Source organism: Hibiscus syriacus, unplaced genomic scaffold (assembly GCF_006381635.1).
Source record: "Hibiscus syriacus cultivar Baekdansim isolate YM2019G1 unplaced genomic scaffold, ASM638163v2 tig00012275_pilon, whole genome shotgun sequence".
NCBI lineage: Eukaryota > Viridiplantae > Streptophyta > Magnoliopsida > Malvales > Malvaceae > Hibiscus > Hibiscus syriacus.
Window position 1 is genome coordinate 112,584 of NW_024062268.1, and position 14,970 is coordinate 127,553.

The 14,970-nt window shown below is 33.1% G+C and overlaps 1 pseudogene; it reads right to left on the reverse strand.

Moving 5' to 3' along the window:
- Positions 1–4,738: 4,738 nt before the first annotated feature.
- On the reverse strand, positions 4,739–9,774 carry LOC120205140 (annotated as a pseudogene).
- Positions 9,775–14,970: the final 5,196 nt, after the last annotated feature.

Below are 14,970 nucleotides of genomic sequence, written 5' to 3' on the forward strand. Positions count from 1 at the left end.
ATATTTCCATGCTTGAAAATGACCACAATCATACAATTTATGTCGTAAATCAACTCTAAATGTTTGGTCTTCTCCTCCGACGTTACGGTGTATGCACGACACGACAAAAGTATAACCAACTCTATCGAAATTATGAACAACCATTGATGTTGCCAATCGCTCATTTGCTTCCATTGATTCCACCACTGTAGGAGCCTAAGTTTTACCTCTATTTATGAGACTCTCAATTTCCATGCCTTTATCATACCAAACTTTAGCCAATCTAAAGTATGTCTATTTCACCACACTCGCTATTGGGAGATGGCGTGTACCTTTTAGTACTAAATTAATGGCCTCAGCAAGGTTTGTGGTCATATGTCTATATCTCTGACCTTCATCGTATGCTTGCGACCATTTTTCCCGCGGTATTTTTGAAGCCCACTTCCAAACATGCTGATCATCGTAAAATACCTTTAAATTCTCCAATCTCTTGTCAAAATTTGGTCGACGTAGTTCGTATCATGCTTCATAATATATTATGTTAAACCGCAATTAAAAAAACCACGTAAAAAATGCACAAATATTGAAAATAAAACTTACTCATGCTGACTATCTCGCTATGAATGTGTGCGTTATGAAATTGGTCGATACTATTCTTGCCAATATGACGGATACAAAATGTCGGATATGCATATGAAGGTATCCAACGACTTCCTGGTCGTTCAATTGTCGCCAAAATACCCGTTCCTCTATCGGATATCAAGCAAACTCTATCTTCACGAACGACATATTGATGTAGATTGGTCAGAAAGAAATCTCAAGCCTTTGTTGTCTCTCCCTCAACAATGGCGAATGCAATTGGGAAGATATTATGCTCACCATCTTGAGCAACTGCGATTAAAAGTACATGCCTATATTGACCATACAGCCACGTACCATCCACTTGGATCATACGTTTGCAAAATGAAAATCCTTCAATACATGCCTTGAATACCCAAAATAGTCTATGAAATATTTTCTTCCCTGCCAGAAGTTGACATTCTTCGTCATATGCGGCCATAGTTTAAGACTTCACTATGGTTCATGGGATAAATCGCTTCATTGCTTGTAGCAAATGTGGTAGCTCATTGTACGATGTATCCCAATCTCTATACGTCAGCTTCATTGCCTTCATCTTCGCATTCCACACCTTGCCATATTTTACTTGATATCCAAATTGGCTTCGAATAGATGCAGCTAACACTGAACAAGATATCCTTGGATCCTTTTCAATCATCACCTTCACGTATTCGCATATTACATCGGAGTCCAATAGTCGGTGGTCTTGTTCGATGGAGTTTCGCAAACATGTGTGATGACCATTGTACCTCGTGATGACCCAAACATCGTGCCTTTGATTTTTCGACACTCTGATCTTCCACTTGCACTCTGGGCCATATTTTACACACTTTGCGTATAGGGTTTTCTGGTTGGACTCTGCAACATGGACATCAACATGGCATTTGATGCAATACTCTTTAATCGCTAGGGTAGCTTCATTTTTTCCTCTGAATTGCACCCCAAATGAAAATTCACCAGAATTATCGAATGAATCAGTCATTTGGTACGGAGGTAAATGTGGCATGTCTAGGAATTCAGGTGCCCTCATCGCATCATAGTCTATCTCGTACATGTGAGGAGTAGCTTCATACGGTGCCAGAACTTCATCAATTGTACCTCCACTGAAAATATTTTCATCGTCGCCCAAAACGGATTCTTCGATTTCTTCATCTTCGCTTGAATCATCATGAATTTCTCCCCATCGATTTTCAGCATCAATATCAACAACCAATTCTGGTATGTTTGTCGTCTCATACTCTGCTGCTGCAGATGTCCCTCCGACTTCATCTACACTTTCCAATAGTGCCATAAAACTGTTCGAGAACCTGTATGTTGGCTCCTCAAACTGACTATATAAAGCCATTTGAGATGGATTTTGAGTCACACCTCTTGATGACCCAGGAACATCACATATGTTACGCACATCAACAAATAACTCAATAATTGTTATATTGGTTGACTCATGTAATCCAACCATGGTTCCAATATCATCATCTTCTTCAAGTGGAACTGTAGCATATCTGACTGGGTTGAGGCATATCATAAACCTATACCTCAAATCATCAACTGTAGCTCGAATTATTCTTTTTATCTTATGCTTCATTTCCATAAATGTGATGTCTTTTTTGAACATCATATTTATTGGTTTTTCAGATTGAAAAACTACTCCGACCTCATTTTTCATAATCTGTCCATTATAATGGACAATCGTGAAAAAGTTGTTGCTCATTTTCTCTACAAATAAAAAAATCAATAAATTTAGATTAAAAAATTATATAAGATAATTTCATAAATTATTAAATCATTAAATAATTAAATATAATATAATATACTATTATATTAACGATCAAATAAAATTTGTTATTTAACTTGATTGTTTGATTACTAATATTACTAATAATGATTTAATAATTATTATTAATCTAATGATTTGATATTTAATGATTTAATAATAATATGATTTAGTCATGATTACTAATAATTATTTATTATAAATATTTAATGATTTATATTTGATACTAATCATTTAGTAATGATTACTAATAATAATAATATTAGTTTGATAATATTTTTTTATTTTTTTAAAAATATTAAACACATTTGTTAGGCAAAACTGTCGAGATAATGTTCTCGAAAGAATTATTTCACGAGATAATGCATTGGCCGGATTATTTCATTCAATTAATTTTTACTCCTTACTAATTTACACATATAATATAAATTAAACAAAATATTTTTTTAAACACTAAATATTTTTAAACACAATATTTTTTTTAAACGGAAATTATCTCGCATAAATTATCTAATATAAACTTACTAACTAACTAATTTACACATACACAACAACTAAAAATGGACAACAAAAAATAATAAATTACCCGCGTATTTGTGTCTTCTTCATTTCCTTTATTGTTTCTTTCTTCGAATCAATCTGTACGTGGGCAAATGTTGTGGAATAATGCCCTGTGTAAACAAAATATTTCTTTAAACAACAATAAATTAAACAAATTAATTTTATATAATCTAATATATTATAATATAACTTAAACTAATAAACTATTTCTTTATTATAATATAACTTAGTTAAAATAACAAACTAACAAACTAATTAAACACTAATTAATTTTTTTATAATATAACTTCAACAAACAACCTAATATACGTTTAAAGATACTAACAAATTAATTAATTTTTTTTATATTTAATAACTTAAACTAAGAAACTAATTAACTAATTTTTTATATAATATAATATATAACTTAAACTAACAAACTAATATAATATAACTTAAACTAACAAACTAATAATTTATACTAACAAACTAATTAACTAAATTTTAGTTTTACCCTAAACCCTAAGCTAACAAACTAATAATTTCATATAATAAACTAAATTAAACAATAAAAAATTACCTCAAAAAAAGAATGTTTAAACCTTTATCTTCTTTTCTTCTTCTTCCTTTTCTTTCTCTCGGTAAAGTTTCTATATGTGATGTTTCTGCTTCTGCTTCTGCTTTTACCCTAAACCCCCATATCCTCTATATAAAGAAAATGAGCGTTGGAGGGCGTCATTAAATTTGAGCATTGGAGAGCGTAATTAAATTTGACCGTTGAAGCAAATAATATTGAGCATTGAATCGTGTAATTATTGAGCGTTGAAAGGCTGCAATTCAACAGCAATATTTGTTGCATTTAGCAGCTAAATTAACACTGCAATAATGCAGCTATGGATGCAGGAATCTCCCAGCTATGGATGCAACGCATGCATGAGGGAACAGAGGGTTAAAGCTTAGCTGTAATCTCCCAGCTATGGATGCAGGAATCTCCCAGCTATGGATGCAACGAATGCACGAGGGAGCAGGGTTAAGTTTGGTCGTCAGCTTGGTCGTCGGGCGTGCATGGTGACCTACCATGTCGCCGAGACTGCTTGGCGACCTACACAAAGAAAATTCGACGTGCATGGGCCATGCACTGCTCCCTGGATAGCTCGCACTCACTCCTTGGTGCTCCATGGATAGCTCGCACTCACTCCTTGGTCGCCCGGAGTGCACGGCGACCTCCTTAGTCGCCCGGACCTACGGCTTCACTGTAGAATTCACATTATCTCAGTAAATAATATGTCCAAAGCATTATATCGTAAAATAAAATTTTAGAGAACATTATCTCGTGGATTTTGCCTGTATATAATACATGTATAGGAGCCACAGTGCAAGTTGCCTATGTCCATTGGCTTCAGTTTTCGCTGTCAATAACAGAGCAGAGAAAAACAGCTTTGGGTCTGCTTGAATCAGTTTGCATTCTCAGTCTTTTTTTTTTGGTTTTGGGCTAATTGATAAGCAAAGCTGGAGTCTTGAAGTGTGAGCCCAAGAGGACCGAAAGGAACGGAAATCTGTGTCATCCATAGATGATCCGACCCTTTCGGCTTTGCAATAAAAACTTACTAAACCTGCATTATTAATTATCCGTCAACGCCTTTTTCGACAAAGGCTTCATAAATTTTGCTGGAAGATAAGATAATAATGGGAAAATGATCAGTCTCTCTGTTGATGAAAACATAATTTAGAGAAAGAAAAATGATATCCTTCACTTCAGTTCTTTTGTTGCTTGAAATGATCAAACGAAAGAGTATCTTAATAAACACCTCAGAGCTATATATATATATATATATATGACACACATTTCAATGGACAAAATTACATACAGAAACTGAAGCGAGTTAAAAGAACAATAATAATAACAGATATGAATCCCATATACGCCTATTACAACATTACTTTGACGAGAACCTAAGAAACGATTTCAATTCTTCCAACTATTTATTAAGCGACCTCCTCGATCAACAAGTTTTATGCCAATAATTCACAGGCTTAATGATCATTCTTCCCTTTGGAGGAAAAGAATCTGCTAAAGCCTCGTGAATGTTTCTCCGGAGTTGGAGTAGAAGACAAAGATGAAGAGCTTGACCTTGTAGGTCTGGGTTTTGAATTCATGGGTGATCTCAAAGGGTTTTCTTGGGTGACGGATGGGCTGCATGGTATGCTGAATGACTCCCCGGGGGATTCTGCAATAGTTCTGGTTCCAATGCCAGAAGCAGCACCACCACTGTCTATCTTTGTCTGATATAAATCCTGCAAGTTGATGCCACTGGTAGTGGGATCCTCGTTGTCGAAACTTTCACCATTTCGGCTCTTCTCATTGTAGGGAGATCCGATTACATCAGTCTGAGGACGGAAAGCTTTCAATTGTTTGCCGAGAAGGAATATGGTTCTTTGACATTCCGCTAGTTTCTCAGCTAATTCTTTCTCCTGTGAAGAAATTTACAACTTAAAGAGGAAGAATGACTTGTACTAAAGCAGCAAATTAACTGATGGAAAAACACAATATTAAGAAGAACACAAATATAGCCTCACCTGCTTGCTCTTGAGGTCATTTGCTGCTGCTGAAGAACATACAGAACAGTTCTCATTCCTAGAAGCGATGGGAAACAGTTATGCTCGACATAATTTTACGTAAATAAACTGTCCCATAGACTCACAATCTCACACAACTCTACATTGTACCAAAAAGAATTCAACGTTTACCTTTGCAATTGCTCTTCTAGCTCCTTACACCTGGCAAAAGCATCATGATGACATCTCTTTTCATCTAGAAGCTCGTTTTCCAGAGCTTCTATTTTTACCAAGAGAAGGTTCACCTCAGTCTCTAACTCATTTGCACGTCTTTCTAGAGATCTATAAGATTCTGTCATGCACTTGAGCTGTGTCTCAGCCAAGCTGTTTGACCTTTCAGCATAAACCAATTGAGATTTAGCTTCGGCTAGAAGCAGCTTGGTTTCGTGTAATTGTGAAATTGTCATCTCCAGATTTTCAGTGCATAGAGAAAGATCCATTGTCATTTTTTCTTTCTCCAACTTCAATTCCTTTAACTCTCCCGAAGAGAATTCGTTCGATTGTTTTGGTTGATATTCTGAGACAATGTTTCCATCTTCAGGAGCCTCCTGATTGGATGGATTTGAAATGCGGGCACTGTTATTTCGGTAGCTTGCACCTAATGGATCGTTTGGAGTTACCTTATTCTCTGGTAAAGCAACCTTATCTATGCAATCAGGACTACTAATTTCCACTTCATTACCCTCGTAGCCAAGCACATTGAATCTTAGTTCATTGGCTTCGGCTAAAACAGCAGAAAGATCAAAAACGAAATCATCCAAACACACTTTGCTGCAAAAGACTTTATCGTAGGTAACCAAGAACTCATCAATTTTGTAGTTTAATCCCTTGCGATCAGAAGATATGTCAACTGCCCTCGCTTCTTTTCCCAAGAACCGAACAAAATCATGAATATGAGAAAGTGCAGTAGCTAATTCTTGACGCACTGTTTCAAAAGTCGCCTTATCACCTGGGGACGTGTGATTTTTTTCCTCTTTATTTAAGCTGTCATCTCCGGGATAGGCCTGCCCATTGCATGTGCCGTCAGATACACCATTGACAGAGTGCTGGCTCAGGGTTTCACTTGCATCCTGCACAGCACGTTTGATGTCCTCTAGAATTTTTCGCATATCAGCATCTCCAGACGTTGATTGAAGCACCATTAAGAGCCTTGCTCGAAGCTTTGTGACAGACAATTTGTCTGCATCTAATATATGATTGGTTGGTGGTGATAGATCGTGCTGCTTTTCATAGTGAAGTTCATTGCTAGAAATCTCTCTTGATGCATCACCATTAAAAGTTTCAGATATCTTGTCATTGGTACACCCTGAAATAATGATTGCACCGTTTGCAGTTGGATCATTTGAAGAACTAGCCAACTTCTCCATCTCAAGAAAATCGTCCATAAGGTCCACGTGCATCGTGTTCTCAGTTTTGTTCAACTTTTCAGTGATGTTTTCTTTCTTAAATTGAGAGACTCCAGGTATCAAAGCTATAGCCGATGACTCGGAACAGCTTATGTCATCATCATTTCCATCTGCAGACAAAGAAGTCATACTTGGTGGATTGCTAGCGATTTGGCTCGAGTAAACTTCTGTAGGAATCTGAGCAATTGCTTTTGAGGGACTTTGTCGGTTGCTGATGGCAAGCTGTGCTTCTAAAGTGTGGAGCTTGCTAGACGTCTTCGCGCACAGATTCCTCGAAGCCAGCAGTTCACTGTTACGTATTGCCAAAGCTTCTTTCAGCATCTTTGTTTCTTCCTCCATTGCCAATATACGTTCCGTAAAACACTCATGCTCCATATGGGATTTCTGTGCACTGTCAAAGGAAAAATCTGCCACTGTGGACAGCTGTAGAGTAGAAGGCCGGAGAGGAGACCTCTTGAATCGAGTATTTCCAAAATCCCGTCCAGAACTCTCAACCTCTAGCTTCATTTGGGCAAGTGCAGCAGGGCCTGGCAACTTTTTCCGCACAAGACCACGCAGTCTTTGGCACTCTGCTTCTAGTTTTGCTATCTTTTTGACACCCTCCATATGCTGCTTGTTTGCAGCTTCTGCAGACCTCATGCTCATATTCTTTTCTTCATTACGAATTTCTAGCTCTTTGGAAAGTACATGAATCTCATACTTGAGCGAATTTATTTCTCTTTCGCACGAGTCAATGTTACCCTTCAAACGCTCAATCTCAGCCTCAGCTCGTGATTTTTCTTCACTAATCTTGATCAGCATGCTAGAACGTTCTTGCAAAGACCTTGAAATTGCATCAATGTCAGCTTCGAACTTGAGGAGCTCTTGGTCTAAATTAGCTATCTTAGCTTCAAGCTCAAGCTTGATCTTTTCGCACTGCTTATTTTTGCTAAGTACCACATCTTGCAATTCTTGTTCGTGTTCTTCCTTCAGATTCCGGATTTGCCACATGCACTCTTTAAGAGCATCATCCAAATGTGATGCCTTATCTTCAGCAGTGAGCTTCGAAAGGGTAACAGATTCAAGATGATTTTTCAATTCCAATGCCTCTGCTTCAGCCTTTTCCCAACCTACAGCAAAATCAGCACAACAGGTTGGGAGAAAACTCCGGATTAATCGGAGGTACCGTAGTCTTACATTAGAGTATTAGACTCGGAACGTTTGAGCGTATACTAACCAGAGACAGCTTCTTCTGCAACTTTAGTGTGCTGTTTCACCAGGTCTTCCTTGGCAGTAATCTCTGAATTGGCTGCTGAAAGCTTTTCATTCAAGTCATTTATCTCATTCTCCAACGCCTGAACTTGTTCCTCGTATGTTTTTCACTTGATTTTCCAGGCCAGTAAGGCACGAAAACGATTCTACGGAAATTTGAACATACTTCGGTTTTTCTAAGGAATCCTATTAAACCAAAAAAACCCACAAAATTGCTCAACGGTTAGACCATAAGCAGATCCAAATCTGTGTTCCAACCGACATAATGTACTATGTATTTAAACCCTGAAAATTCTCCAAACATCTATGTATTGTCGTGTTTTAGTTAGATTGGAAAAAATGTACGTACCTGATCGCCATGAGATGCAAGCTGGAGATAAAGTGGCAGCTTTATCAGATGTTTTTTTCTTCCAAGGCCAACGGCGGTCCATTGCTGCTGAGGGAAGACGACCATATAATTAGTTAACTCCAAGTTAAGCGGTTATAGTGAAAAAGTAGAGACATCGCAGCCTTTCTCCGACCTAAAAACCAATGGTTTCCAGTCCGAAATGGAAACAGTTCTCAAATCAAATTCAATTTCCTTAAAGGCACATTCAAAGACCATAAATAGAAACAATGTCTGGTGACAGCTAATTGCTTCACATATTCAGTCTGGATAACACACAAGAGTTCGAACAAACCAAATGTCTTCACTGTTAGCATTTCATTTATTTTTTTCCGGTTTAGAATTTTTACTTTGATGAAATAAAAGTAAATAAAGACAAATGTTAGAAATCAAAAGCCCCTTCTCTTTCATCCAACATTTTCTCAGCCACCAAACAGAACATATCGTCGGGGGGGAAATCTTACAACTTGAAAATTCTCAAAGGAGGAGTTTGCAGCGATTTGGAACTTACAAAAAAGAAAAGGCGATAGAATAAACGAATGGAGTCGTATACAATACCTTATGTATAAATTTAAGGCCAATGCTTTGGACAGAGAGCGTGAAACAAGATCGTCAGTGTTTCAAGTGTTGCAATTGAATCAGATGAGAATGTTCAAGCCAGCCAACTCCACCAATGGCTATATTTCAAATGCGAAATAAAACGTTTCATAACAGTTAAACGAGATAGATTCCGATCGAAAACATAAAAGAAAAGGAATTTACTTAATGTGTTTAGATTTAAATGACTGAAGCTGAGGAAAAGAGTGAGAAAAGTCTGGAACTGGAGTACTGGACTGAGAAATGAACTTAACAAATTAAAACTGAATAGAAACAGAATATAGAAAGCTTGAAATGGAAGAAATCAGAAAACAGGAAACTTCACCGACAGAAAAGACGAAAGAACAATCTCAAAGGAAACATTTTACTCTGCATAAAACCGACAACTGTCTTCCAATAACAAAAAAAAAACACAAATTTACTGCAGAAGTTAAAACAAAAAACAGAGCCCAATTTCCTTTCACTCAGTTCTCCACGCTCTTACCACCAACATTCATAGTTAAACAAAAGAAATCAACCAAGCGAATAAAAAAATAAGAGAACAGAACTGTTAACTCCCTTCATTGCATAAACTCGAGCTACCTTGAGAAATTCAGCTTTCTACGGGGTGGTTGAATATTAACGTTACGAGAAAGAAAGAAATGGCGGCAAATGGCAATGGCGATGAAAGAAAAGGAGGGACCGGTGCTGTGGTGGTGGAGTTGGGTAAGGTGGAAAATATTCTGGATTTAGGTGTCGCTTTTTGCAAAAATTCCAAAAATCAATCAACTTTTTCCTTCTTTTTCAAGAACATGGAGAATATTTGGATATTTTTAAAATCAAAACAAATGATTGTACACTTTGGTGAGATGAAACCGGTTTTCATTTGTGTTTTTAGATTATGGTTGTAGTCTTATAGATAATTTTGGGACCAGAAGTGAAGTCGTTTGGACGATATTACCCATACAGAAAGTAAAGAATGACACGAGAGCTTGTACTCTTTCAGTAGAAGCAGCGGCTTAGCTGTAAACGATGTCCGGAAAGTAATGCCTTTTGTGGTTGTGTTTTGTATGCTTTCACTCTCTCTGGACCACCGTCGCTACAGCTCATGAGGTTACATAAAGACTTGTCTGCTACCGTGCTCCGTCGCACCGTCTGTTGCCATGTTTCGCCATATCTCCCACCACTAACATTTTTGAACATGCAAAAATAATGTGTATATATATATATATTTAAACATTTATAATATACCGAGTATAAAATACTTTTAAAAAGATTATCACAAAAAAGTGTATAATATCTTATAAATATAAAAATAACGAGAGATTCTCATGATACAATAAAACCTATATAAATTAATAATGTAAAGATCAAATAATTTTATTAATTTAAAGAGGTATTAATTAATCGATAAATTAATAATCTATTGGATTATTTGGGTGAAATGATAGATATTCGGAGATCCAAAGTTTAAAATAAATTGTAACTAGTGTTATTAAAATCCTATTGAGAATGAAACTTAAGACGATACAATGTTTATGCAATCAATTACGAGGAAATAATCACTCATAGTGGCAATAACTTTTTATAATTTTTTGTTGCACTATAAGAACACAACACCGAAACTTTTAGATGCAATAATAAAAGTTAGAGATAAAATACAACTATATTTAAATTTTAAGGAGAAACAAACAATAATATAATAAAATTTTACCAAATTGTCCTATTTATATTTATAATTTTATATAATTATTAATTTATAATATTGGAGAGACCATAAATTTATATAAGGGTCTTTCAAAAAAAATATCTTATTAATTTAACGAAATTATTAATTTAGACTTAGAATCCAAATTGAAACCGAAAAAAAATTATTTTAGACAAAAAAAAAAAACTAATTTATCGAATATTAATTGTTATAGGTTTAGGTGAATTATTGTTAGTTGTGGAGATTCTGATTTTGTACCCTCTACTCTTCTGAAATAAGGGTAGGGGTACACTATAAACGGGTTAACTATGCCTAAAATATTTAGACCAAAGAAAAAAGCCTCCCTAATCTTAACAGCTAACAATCACTTACATGTACAAACTGTGATGTGTAATAATCAATTTTCAGAAAAATAATTAAATTAAAAATCTCAGAATTGAAATTTCTTTTTTAAAAATAAACTCAAGATTTTAAATAAGAAATTACAAGGATTATTACCTCAGCCCAAAATATATATTTAAAAATATTAAAAAAGAAAAAATTACTCACTTATTTAATTATTATATATTAAATTAAATTTTAAAATTTTGAAGTTACATGTGATATAATGGCAATGGTAAGTACATATAATATATGTTTGAATATTATCATTATAATTTTTTATAGAACTAGTTAGTTTTATTAAAATAATAAAAAAATACTTAAATTATAATGAATGTGTATAATAACTACTATAAATTAAAAACATAATAAATACATTTTTTATAATCATTAACACACAAAAATTAATCACTTAAGATCCTACAATGACATACAAGAAAAATGTTAAAAAAACATAGCCAAATTTCAAACAAATAAGCAACTCATAATACTTTAATTTGATTAATCTAAAATTAGGATGAGTCTAGAGTGCACGTCGTGTATCAAAATACATCACTAATGTGACACATTGATATATACCACTAATTAAATTGTCCTTATTAAATAAATATTAAAAAATATAATGACATATCCACAATTAAACCTTTATTATTATTATTTAATTTTAATAAGAATATAATTTATTTATTTTTTATTAAAATTTTTAATTATTTTAGGATTTTTTATTTGTTTAGAATTGGAACACTTAATTTATATACGTTTGCATATTCATCCCAATAACAACCATCAAACTAACTGTCGGCGATCCTATTCATTGTCGAAAAATCGTGTTACTTACCTATGGTTATGTAATGTCATCCCCACTTAGTTTATTCAGCTGCTTAAGGAATTATTGATATTTTTTTATGTAATTGGAGCTCCTGTTTTGATCAATGTCACATGCTTATAGATTCATGCGACACAATCTTTAGATCCTCTCATTGGAACTAGTTTCAGAAGTGATTTTGTGCATTTACCACCAATGATGGTAGAACCCAACGGTTTAGGCAATTGAAGTCATTGTTTACATAAGAATAATTAACAGAGGCTACAAATATTTTTTTAGACTATACTCTTTTGGGTGAAAGTGAATTTGAGGTTGTTTATACAGGTTGCTTACAAGATGGAAGAGGGATTGTTGTAAAGCAACTAAAATTGGTGGGAACTGGGTGAACGAGAATTTAAAGCTGAGATTCAAGAACATGATCTTTCGGCAATGAATATGGTCGTTGATGGTTAATTATGATGATTTGTTGTTGGGATGAATATGCAAATTTATATAAATTAAGTGTTCCAATCATAAACAAATATTTGTTTTTAAATAATAATAATTTAAATAAAAAAATATAATTTAATTATATTCATATTAAAATTTAAACTAAATAATAATAAAGGATTAATTATGGATAGATCACTATATTTTTTTTCATATTTATATAATAAGGACAATTTAATTATTGATGTGCATCAATGTGTCAAATTAGTGGTGTATTTCAGTGTACAATGTATATTCTATAATTTTTTGGTAAAATTATTTTTTTAGTTGAATTGATTTTTATTTATCGTAATTGAATTTATATTAAAAACCCATATACATAATATTTTGCATGTGATAAAAACTTGAAAATAAACTTATATTTCTCAAGATTAAAACTTGTTATTAAATTAATGTATCGTAATGTTAAAACTCAATTATCAAAACAATTAATAACAAAATGTAAAAACATAAGTTTGGAATGAAAAAATCGTGTTTGTCGTCAATATAAATTTGGAATGAAGATTAAGATTGGGAATGAATGATAAGGTAAATGCATAATTGCCATTAAACCCTAATGGGAAAAAGGTAGGCAGACGATGAGAGTAGTGGACGTGCATGATTCAAGGACCAAAACTGACAAACATACAAGAGTCTTGGACCTGGTTGCCCCTGCAATAAAACCCTTGACTTTTTAACATCAAAACCGTATCTAAAAATTGACATGACGTGGTCCTTTTCTTTTAATCAAAAGCAAAGCGAAGTCACATGCAAGTTTTTTCTTTTAATTGTTTTTTTTATTCTTCCAGTTGAGGATTTAGCTTTGATTAATTTAGACTCACCCGTATAGTATATTTGATTTTAGTGAGTGAATTTTTAATATGAATTTTCTAAAATACTCAAATTTAAAATTTTTCTTAAATGATATCAAGTTGTTTACCGCTTAAATTAACCCTATTGATTTTTTCTTTTAATTTATTATAATTGTTTCAAAGCTCTATTCATGAGAAAATTACATACCAACTTTTTATTCCAATTCGAAATTGAATTAACAATAACTTTAAATAAAAGTAATGCTGATTTTTTCTTTAATGGCAAATGGTAATATGTCAGTCTCATTATTGACTTTGTTCATCCTTTTTTCTCAAGTCTCATTATTGGAACAACAAGCAAGGGGTTACGTTGCATTTTAAAACACAAGAGATATTTAATATGTTTTATATGATAATAACACTTTCAACGAATGAATTCCTCATGATGATGTTCATACATATTTAGTTTGATTGGACCGCTATGGTAAAATTCAGTGACGGCTCTATATGTATTTAAGGGACATGTGTTCATTTTAAAATATGAATTTTATTTAGTTAGTTATTTCTTTTATTAATGATGTTTATTTTAAAATTTTAATTGTATTCATTCTATTAAAAAATTATGGTATTAATGTATGTATGTCTACACTAAAAAATATTTTTGTATCCACCTATGGTCAAAATATTTTTATAAATTTTAATTATTTTAAATAATTAAAATTTATTTAAAATAATTAAAATTTATAAAAATATACTTAAAACTATTTGATTTAAAATTTTTAAAATATATATTTAAAAATTTTATCAAAAATAAATTTTAAATAATAAAAAAAGATTATCATTAAATATCCTCGCTATTATTAAGCCAAGTAGCTAACAATGTAGGTAGGAGAAAAGAAATAAAGGGAAGCAGAGAATATTAGGCAAGAAAGCAATAGGAGTAATAGATTTTGAGCACCTAAGCCTAAAGAGTATGGGTTATAATGTTGGGTCGTTTTCTACCATCGAGTTTTATCCCTTCTTTTGTTTACTTCTTATACATTAGAAAGCGAAAGTTAAAATTTTAAATATTTGAAATATTTTGTGGATTAAATTAATGTTATCAATTAATTTCATATTAATTCAGTTTAAAAATAATTGAAATGTCATCCATTGTAATATTATTAGATTTGTACGTATATGTCTTAAATACTAGTATTATCTAATAAAGGCTTAATACAAAAATAATACTCAAAATTATGTATTCAAAAACGATTTAGTACCTAAAGAATTTTTTTTACTAAAAATATATGTCTAACATTTTGTCCGTTACTATTTTAGGTGCTCGAACGTTAAACGCCGTTAAAAATCTCCATTAAGTGACACATGTCACATTTTTGATAATTTTGAGAATTTTTATTTAGAATAAAAAATATATTTAAAAAAACTTTAAATTTTTTCAAATCTTAAAAAAATCCAAAACTTTTAAAACTTTAATTTCAATCTCGTTGCCACCGCCGATTGTCACCAACATCGTTAATCGGTCAAATACCCAACGACGTGTGACCAACCAACCATCCTCGACCAAAATCCCATACTTTCGCAACTGATTGAACACCAAAAAATTGTGTAAATGAAAGATTTCATTTTA